The sequence below is a fragment of the Spea bombifrons genome, chromosome 5 (assembly GCF_027358695.1).
Source record: "Spea bombifrons isolate aSpeBom1 chromosome 5, aSpeBom1.2.pri, whole genome shotgun sequence".
In the NCBI taxonomy this organism is placed as follows: Eukaryota; Metazoa; Chordata; class Amphibia; order Anura; family Pelobatidae; genus Spea; species Spea bombifrons.
This window is the reverse complement of record NC_071091.1, coordinates 29,130,867-29,141,609: the sequence shown is the minus strand read 5'-3', so window position 1 is coordinate 29,141,609 and position 10,743 is coordinate 29,130,867.

The following is a 10,743-nucleotide window of genomic DNA, read 5'->3' as shown; positions in this document are numbered from 1 at the left end:
ACAAGGATTTAATATATCAAAGGTCAGCTTATATATGTGGCATGGATGACACAGTAACTATAGACCAATTAGAAAACCCAGAAAGATAATTAAGGAATTAATTAATACGCAATGATGTGTTGAATTTGGAACTATTATTTGTAGCTCAGTTGTCATTGGCGATCAGAAGTCACATGTCTTTGATATGATGTCTGATATCCCTAATATGATGTTGTGGCAGGGACTTTAGAATAATCGCGCCTCGGGGGAACTAGCAAAGCACATATTATATAAGGATATATATAATATATATAATATGGATTAGTATAAACAATTTCTATTTTTTGTTATTTTGATTGTATACTACATCTTTCAGTGTCCAAGGGTAAGAATGAAAATGCGCTCTACTTGGGATATCTTTTTGAAACATGATGTTATAGAAAACTATATACATATTTTTTCTACATTTTCTTCTTACCACTTTTCTTGTCCTGGTTCTAGAAATGTATCTATTCCTCTTCTGTGGTGAGAAAAATGAACCATTTAAAGAGGAAATGACAGAAAAATGTCTATTTAACCCGTTTATTTAGTTGAATCTCTAGTTACATTGATTGTCGCTGCAGTAGGTGTATTGCATGGCCTGGATAACAGTTGTAAAGTGCAGCACAGGGAAAGGTGTCATCATATTTCTGCCTTAAAGAATCTAGAAATGTAAATAGCATTCTTTGTAATGAATTTAAAAAGTCACAGGTTTTCATAATGGTTATGTCGGCTTAATAAAATGTGTAGTCTTAGAAACATAGAAAAAATAGAATTTGACGGCAGAGAACTAGTCAGTTATTTTTCATTTTTAAAATATATACATGTTTAGTATATGCACGTTTTACTAAAAATATATAATTTTTCCAAATTCAGAAAATTGTCCTAATAATTTCACGTTTTACAAGCTCATTTACAAGAATGAGAGGGGAGAGGCAAAACATTACAGCGCAATGCATTGCTTGCCCCAAACAGGTACTGAAAGAGTTAACAGTTTGTGTTGGCATCCATTGTGTTTACGGATTGATTTGCTATACAATCTATGGAGAGGTATCTGTAGAAATTTCCTTCTCCTGCAGTATCTGTGTTGAAATGTGGTACATGTCTTAAAAATAAAAAATATGTCACTGCAGAATTTTAAATTCACTTTTATTTATATATATATTTTTTTAAAAAACTAAAATATGCTTACTTATATATTTATATTTCCTAAAAGCAGGCATATTTAAAATATAATTCAAATTTCAGTTATAATGAACATATTATAAATCATATCATGTCAATACTCTTTATATTTTTTTAAAAAAATGTTGTGCTTACTAAATTTATATTTGTTAGAATTGGTAGAAAGTCTATTTTATAAGAAGTTCTAATCATGAAATTCGAAATGTGTGATTTTTATTGAAATATAAATATTTGATGCATTCGAAGTTTAGCGTGGTTGCGGCTCTTGATCACCAGGGTGTGGCTCAGTGCAGTGTACACTGATGAAATTAAAATGGATTTAACGCAGTTTAACCTACGCAGCTGCAATGGTATGTCACATTGCTTTTGGCCTCAAAACGGTTAAAAGCATCTGCATCCAACACGACCTTACTGGGCTGTGAGAGATTGTTATTGGAGCTTACATTTCAGACAATGTGGTGTGATCCCAAAGCACAGGCAACTCTTTAAACAAATATACCGCAGAACTGTCTGCTTTGTCATTCTGCAACCGTTCTTTACTTGGTCGGCAAAACTGTGGGACAACAAGTGGTAGTCACAAAACATGGCGGGGAAAATGAGCCAACAAACCTAATTCAGAACGATTCTTTCAAATATATACATTTGTATATTTAAAAACACATTTATCTAAAAATTGTTCTGGCTAGAGCATATTTATTTTAAGATTTAAATGGTAAATTTTTGTTTCTATTTCAAAGCCAGTTTTTATTCTTTCAATCTAAATTCATTGAGAATGTAACAAAAACCCCAGGCAATGCTAAAATTTTCCGAGAGTGAAAATCCATTTTGAATGCAGGATCATCCCTTGAGCAAATAGAGCAAACTTTTTTTTAAATATACATATATAGTCAAATTAAGTTTATATACAGTATATTTAATACTGCTTTAAAACAAGCATTTTTTCTCAATGTTCGACATATTAATTAAAGGATTTGGTGATAGTTTTTCACATCATGTCAGCATCATTAGAATAAGAAATGATTAAAAATAGTCAAACAGATATAAGTTCTTCAAGTAGATGTATTATATGAAATATTCTAAAACATCATTTACGCACTGACAATATAACTTTTTATTTTATATAAAATTAGTTGTTTTTATAAAAAGTTTTGTTTTTACAATAAATATCTTTGGGTTAAATTTATATAGTTCCACATGCACATTTTGTTCCCAACATTACTTGGATGTCTCTTGTTGAGCAAGTGAAACTCAAAATAATTTTTCATCTGAAACAGATTACAGATACTGTAGATACACACAACCGCCTCTTTGTGAGTAACTACATTTACTAGATAATTCAATATTTTTGTTATATAGTTACTTCTAATTCTGTGAATTGGTTTAGGCATCTTTTTTAGAAACTACCAATATTATATAAAGAGAAATTATTTTAAGATAATAAACTTAAAAAAAAAAAAGAATTTAGTTAGCTAAGCTAAATTAGGATGTTAAATCTTTAGAAATATTACATAGCTTGTGGCCTGTAAGTAAACGTTTGCTACACATTCTTACAGACTTTGTAAAACTAGGTAATTCTTATTTAATTAGGTAAATTCTGTAGATGTAAATATAAAACAATATTCCACCGCTAAAGCTTTTTCTGCAAATATATGAATATTTCAAACACTTTTCACATTATCTACGATATACTTCACAACTACAGTACTATAATAAAACATAAAAATCTGTTAATTCCTACCACCAGTGTGTATATTATATATTACATTTTGCTGGTGGTCACAGCTAAGTGAATGACGTAAAAAGCGGATCAAGGTAATTATCTAAAACTTTATAGCTTTATTTTTAAATAAACTATATGAATACTACAATCATTAAATTGTTCTTCTTAAATAACTTTTTTTTTTTTAATTATCGGAATTTGCTTCAAACAATAGTATTGACATGAAATGCTTAAACATAATTTAAGAGATTTATTAAATAAACTTTTAAAGATAATTCATAACATTTGTTTTAAGGTTACATTTTTTAAATATATATATAATTTGAAATAATGTAATAAAGTATAAAAAAGCTACTATAATTTTTGATCAAATGTTTTCAGAAATACATAAAAAAACAGTTAAAATTGTACAGCTGAACATAATATCAAACAAATATATTTTTTGATACTTGCTATTTTGTTTTACTATTTGGTATTTTAGATAAAATATATCCAACATCCAGTGATTACCATTTATATTCTGGAGCTCCGACGTCTTTCATATAAAGCTTATTTGCGTTGCAGTATTAAAATGCTGAGAATTTGGAGAACATTTCAAGAGATCTAATCTGAAATAAAATAAACATAATATTAGAAGAAGGTTTTATAACACTAAATACTAAGTAGTTGTAAAATTATAGTGAAGCTTAAATAATGAATGGGGTGTGGCCTGGTTTGAAAGAACAAACCACGAAAAAAAATACTTGTCTTTGTTCCGCCATTAGGTTATACAGGTGGATAGAAATATAATTCCATGTTAATTGTTTATATACTCTGGACATTAAATTGGGGAGCTTGTACATATAATAATGCACTATAGTATGCATTCATTCATCCAATAATGGAATAGAGAATAAAATCGGCTATTTCTACAGTATGTAAAATACCAAAATCAGAAATTGATATAACATAATATTCTAAAAATTATATTTTAGTTTTGCGTTTTAATTGGAATATCCAACATTTGTCTTCAGTTGATACATTTTTATTCAATTTTAGAATAAGGAAAGAATTGTACACTTTCAATCGGATTGTAAAAAAATGATGTGATTGATCTGTAGGTTAAATGTTTTTTCTGCTATTACAATGATATACTGAGAAATACGTTCATGGCAATGAAAAATATGAAGGAAGATAATATATTTTCTGTTGGTAGGATGTTCTCTGCCGAGGTTTAAAAAACTGTGAAAACATTAGATTTAAAAAAAAAAACAAAAAACCTGCAACTTGTTCACTGTACAGTGAAGTGGCACTGCTAGCTTCTTTTGAAGACAGAGGCTGAACAGATGCAAATGCATTCACTAGCGCTCCTATTGTGCACAATCCTTCGTGTTGCCAGACTGAGCCACTGAAGCTTTCCAGTGAAGGTTTCCTCTGCTGCAGCTTTGGGCTTGTGATGCTGTGGAAAGGTTTTTCTGTACACCTTGAATCGCCTACCGCTGGACCTGCATACTGTTAGTCCAACGCGCCAGCCCTTTATTCTCTCTTGAAGGCACAAATAGAATCCTTTCAGCTCTATTACCTCCTGTAGAGAACTAATTTTCCAGCAGTCAAGCTCAATCTGGATAAATAATTAGAAAGAGAGGAAGACAGAGATGATCACTATTGGTGATGTCTGTAATTTATTTAATGGCCCAACTGCATGTCACTGCTAGGTTTCTATCAATTCATGCATGTACATATATATATATATATATATATATATATCTAATTCTCATTGTCTTAAAGGAGAAGAACAGAGGACAGGAAAATATTAGATTACCGATATTCATAGCAGCGTGCGCCATGTACATTATCAGATGGCAACGCCTGCATTTAATGTAATGCATTGGCTGTAAAGCGAATTGTACTTTGCATTGTCAGTTTATATAGCTTTGTGTGGGTAATATCCCTGTGTAAGTAGTCAATATAAAATGATTCTTCCCCTATTTGTGAATGTACAAATATACCAGTGGGTTTATTATGCAGTATGTAAATATATATATATATATATATATATATATATATATATATATATACACACATACACACACTAATTTCCGTGATATATATGTATATATAATATGCTACAGTGATGATATGCTGTTTATTCATATAATATAAAAAAAGATACCATTAACACCACAGGAAGGACCAAACATCTTACGTGTGGTGTGTTTGAGTCTGTTTGGCAGCGGAGAGGCAAATAATACTGTACAGCACTAAGCAACACATCGAACTGCATGGGTGTGTCAGTGAAGATCCCAGAAGATATTACCCATGAAAGATCTGTTACAATATATGACGGGTCTCTCGAGAAGCAGTGATGAGTATGCACCTTTCAGAATGCATTGGCAACCTAGACTTATCCTGGTTCACAGAACTAGGTACATCTTTATTAGATACATAATGGAAGAGTCATTTAACATGAGACTCGGGGCAATGTTACACAAAACACATACAACACTGTATGTTATGTAAAGGACTGTTACAGCGATTAACTGACTAAAGCATTGCTGGATTGTGCTGCTGTACATTGTGTAGGGTGGTGCATACATTAGTCTTTGTACATATGTAATGGCAGCCACACGTTGACATGAAAGGAAACAAAGCAGTGTAGAAACATTAGCATACAATGGCTCTTGTCTAAGCTTCCGGCAAGCCTTGCCCCCCCCCCCACACACACACAACCTGCCTATATAAGGGTTAAAACCAAGATGCAGTTCATCCCGTTCCCAGCAGTACCTGCTCAACACCCACACAGGGATCAGATAAAAATAGGTCAGGCTCTTGCACGGTGGGTCTTCTAGCACATAGTGCTTGATTGCTCTGCACCTCCCAAGTCTGAACATCTCCCTCGGGGAATTCCTGAATTTAATGCAATTGTCGTTGATTTTTAATTGAGGATGAGGAGGAGAAAAATGATCCTAAAAGAAACCTCAGCGACAATCTTTATTTCCTTCGTGTGCCTCTGCCAGTCTTCTTGAGAAGTCCATATCAGAAAGAAAAGGAATCTGTTGTGTTTGCAAACCGTCAAAATGATCGGCTGCATGGTTGACCATTCTAGCAGACATGTCCTCTTGCTACATTTCCCAGTCGGGAATAGAGCCTTTTAACTTCTTAGCAGCCTTCTGCATGCTGCTATACGTATTACACCGCCTTCCCATTGCTGCGTCTTTAAATAAAGACTCTGGTCCTTCCACCACACCCTTTGATATGTTTGCCTCTCTCTTCAGAATCCTATATGTGCAGAGGCTGCTTTAGTGGTAAGGAGTCTTTGTCTGCCTCTATGCTTTAATGCAGATGTTTACTGCTTTACATCGATTTCCTATTGGCTAGAAAAACCTATGGGGGGGGATGCATGGAAAGCCTTTCTCGCAGCCTCCAAGTCTGCCCTACCTTTACAGAGAGCGTGATAATTTTTGGTATTTTAATTCAGTAATTTCTGAAAGGGAGGTGAAAAACAAAGGTCGGTTTTCATGTAATGGAACCATTAACATGTATTAATAATGCAGACAGGGTAAGTAGTTGGTGCTGTCCCCATGGGGAAGGAGGGAGGGGAGGACCAGAACGTAAAGCAGATGTGCATTAAATCATTCCGGATCTGACGGGGAAAGTCCTTTTGGGTCCCCTGGTTTATTTTTTTTTTTTTGCAACAGACCGGTTTTAAAAATGTATGTGCCTTTATATCTTCATCATGGCCCCCGCTACTTATACTGCAGAAGTGGGTTAAGGCCCTCTCGGTTCTTTTCCTATCAGCCCAGAAAAGGTTAAATTTTAACCCAAATTACCACCAGTTGGGATTGTGCTTTATATATTCTAGATTCATTCTAAATAGATAAGCGCGCTGGGCTATAGATATACTGTGCTTGTGTTTGCTGTAAATCACACTTATATAACTTGCACCTGCCACATATGTTTTATTCTGCTAATCCGAGCTCTGGTTATGATTGCATGAATTCTTTTTTGACAGACCTTGTCCAGCTTTCTAGAATTTAGCATGATTTTGAAGAAGAGGTAAAATTGTAATGATAAATATGTTGAGTTGTTTCTTGGAGTTTTGTGCTACAGCCTTGACAAACAATTTGCTGTGTAATACGTAAGTAAAATATTTAGGGAACTCTATATAGAAAATCAGCATAAAAAACAGAATATTATAACTGCCTTTTTTTTTAATGGTAGAATCTTTACAAATATGTATATATGTCTAGTATTTTTATATTTCTACACATACCAATATATGTCTCCTGAGGAATAATATGAACAGCATAACCTGTCTATTCTAGTACAGGTTCATGAAAAATATATTTTAAAAAACTGGATATACAATTTCTTTGCAGAATGGCACAATTTGAAATCCATTTTATGATTTTTTTTTTTTCTCAAATATCTTTAGGTTGGATTATACGTCACAGTATACGGTATAGGAAAATCATACATTTTTTATATACGAGCCGAAAATGCTGTTATGAGGAATTAACAGGAATTGACCGTGTCGTTAATATTCGCTCTGAAAATCCATTAACACATGCTGGACTGCAGCAGATAACTACCCTAAATTGTATTTTGTATGCATTCAAGTCTGCAACAAGGGTTAGAAAAGTCATTTGAATAATTCTGTGCATAACTGTATACTAATGAGGGTGAAATCCATACTTGAATTGTACCCATGGAAATTGAAATTGTGAATTAGCGGTGCCTTTATTAAGATAAGATTCCTTAATTTTGTTGGTTTTTTTCCACCAAAGATTGATTTTTTTATGCCTGTCTGCTAGCTCCTCTTTTTCCTTAGCGTGTGTTGTAGTACGCCGTGAAGCGGATTGTTACAGACATGTAAATCACGGAACAGTGCAGTTCTTTACCAGTAGAGTGAACAGGGCATGTATAATGTACTGCTATGAACATGCATACGCATGTCCCTTTATCACAATGAGCAGTCAGATATTTCTCTAAGAATGGTTATGATGTATGTCTGGGCACACGTTTGTAAAATGTGAATTAAACACATTTTTCCAATTTTAAAACAATAAGTATTTAATGCATGCATGCAGGTGTGTATGTGTGTGTGTATATATGTATATGTATATTATATATATATAATACATACATACATACAATCCACAAATCAATGAGGTACCTTTATCAAGAAACTATGAAAATAACCTAATGTTTAATGAAAATTTGAAAAAAATACAACACACGCATGGAACATGTGTTGAAGGACTAGCGTGTTTTTAATCAGCATTATGGAATAGAATGTAATTGGTTAAACATATGTAGCAACATTTACTCAAAGGAGTAAAATAAAATCTATTCATGTTAAAGAATGTTGGTCAAGTATCTGTTTCGCAACATATATTGTTAAAATGTTATCATCTGTCTCATTACAGACATTCATTATGTTTACAACATTTTTAACTATGTTAAATATAGCCTTATATTAGGCTTGTATAGTATTGTAAAAATAATAAAAAAAAATTTAAAAAAATTGTCAATGGATAATGCGAAAGGTCACCAGATATGTTTGTATCTGGGAAATTTCTAGACATACTGGTCCAGAGAGATTTCTCTCATGCTCTATGCGGGAGACTGGAGGGAAGGAGGCAGCCTAGAGAGGGGCTAGTTATTAGTGGCAGAGAAGGGGGCTGTACTAGTCTGTGATTGGACAGGACCAAACCCCAGTTCACCCACTCACAGCGAAATGAACCGTCCCAGAGCTGTGATACCTGTAGACTTTGGGTCAGACTTTTAACCTGCATTCACAGACGACATTCAGTGGTTCTCCAGGCTTTTCTAGTCTACACTACTTTTTGTCTCTTCTCCATGATATGCCATTTTCACCACCGAGGCCATTTTCGATCCCAACCTCCCGCAGCTGAAAGCTGCCATTAAAATTGGTAAAACCATCGAAATCAGAAAAATATCTCTAAAAGCTACCATTATTAATAATAAATATTTCAAAATGATCAACCTTGGCATGGTGGATCTCTTTGAGTAACTGTTATATTATTGCACTGCCACGTTATGGATGTTTCTCCCCGTGGTTAAATATGTGGTTATATGAATTTCTAAATGTGGAATAGCAGATTTTGGTTTCTTCTTTTGTTACATTAACAAAATATTTTTACATATTTTAATGTAAAAGATAATGGCAGTCCATATTGATGCAGTATGCGACGTGAACACCCTGTGATTGCTTCGATTAGGATATTAGGTACCAGCAGCTCCTTTGTGGCATTGATTATTATGTTCTGCTTGAGAGAGAATCATATAATTCTAAATTTACTACAGTCATTTTGCACCACTGATATGTTTAAACAGACTATAGGGCGATTCTTCCATGGTTCCCTTTAATGTCCTCTATCATATACATTGTGCAGGGCAATGATAATTTTAAGCTCAGCTGCTCTATCAAGATAGCCCTATAAAGGTGCTGTTCCACTTGTACTGCTGAACACATGCCATAACTACATCCAGCATGTAGAAACATCAATCCAACCAACTACTGTTGAATGCTGAAACTGTTACCATAAATGTATATCGAAACAAATGCTGCTTCATTCGTATTTTTTTTTCTGGAAACACTTAATTGTCATGTGACACAGAAGCAGGCACTGGTAGGTTGTTGCCATAGAAACGTAGAAAGGTGTGAAATGTATGAAGCAGTCCGGACTGCGTGGTTTTAACAGACCCATTCATTATAAACTTCCCAGATATATTGCATCTAGTACACTAAGCTAATTATGCATATTTATTATATTGTACTTTGTTTCTAATTAGCAAGTAATAATACTAGATGGCCGGGCTCTTTGAACCTCATCACTGTGATTCGTTGATCACCTTTCTTGGATTCAAGGGGTTAAAGCGCGCATTGTATTTAGTATATCTTATTGTGTTCCTCTTCCTGCGATTAGCTCCAATTGTGCTTGAGCACTGACTTTTTTTCTTAGTTGTGACCTACTGAAGCATGTTTCTGCCCCAGTAATTTCAGCCTGGCTGCTTTCCCAGAAAAATGGGTAGCTCAGTCTGAATACACAGCTACTTCCTCCTTGACAGAAATAATTTTGCCACCTAGTGCTGAAGGATTCATTTTGTCTTTCATTGGTTATATATTTGGGTGCGAAGCCCGTGCGTTTGTGTCGCATTATTGAATAATGTGTATGAATACATGTGATTTAAATTTGCATTTTCTTTACTATACCACCCAAGTCTCTCTATGTCGTCCTTTCCTGCCCTGGCTTCCATTTTTTCTGAGAGTGCAAGGACCAGTGCTCTACAACAAAATACTTCAGATTAGTAAGCAACAGCTGCATCTTAAAAAAAATAGATTTAATAAATAAAGTGTACTGTTTTCGATCTAAATTGCTTACCAAATTACAGAACTATCTGGATAGATATAAGTAGATCTAAAGGTCACCTAAGGTATCTTGGTAGAGCCGTGCATGGCTTGCGTTGACTTTCTGAGGCAAAATGTACCAGGTCGTCCTGTTGTAGCCATCACTCAGAAAAAGGGTTAAGAATACCACTTGCTCACTGATGTCTAACGGCCTCTCTTTTTAAATTTGAAAACTTTGTATTGTAATTAAAAAAAAAAAACAAAAAAAAAAACCAGCAAACCTAGATTGATGGTACGAATGAGTGTTGCCAAACATGGTGTAGACACCAAACTCACATTGGGGGCTGGTTGTTAATGTATTTAGTATAGAACATAAAGGCTTTTTAATAAAGGCTTACGTTATATGGTATATAGATCATGAAGACTCAGTACCTTATGTATATCCATCTATACAAAGTATATACCG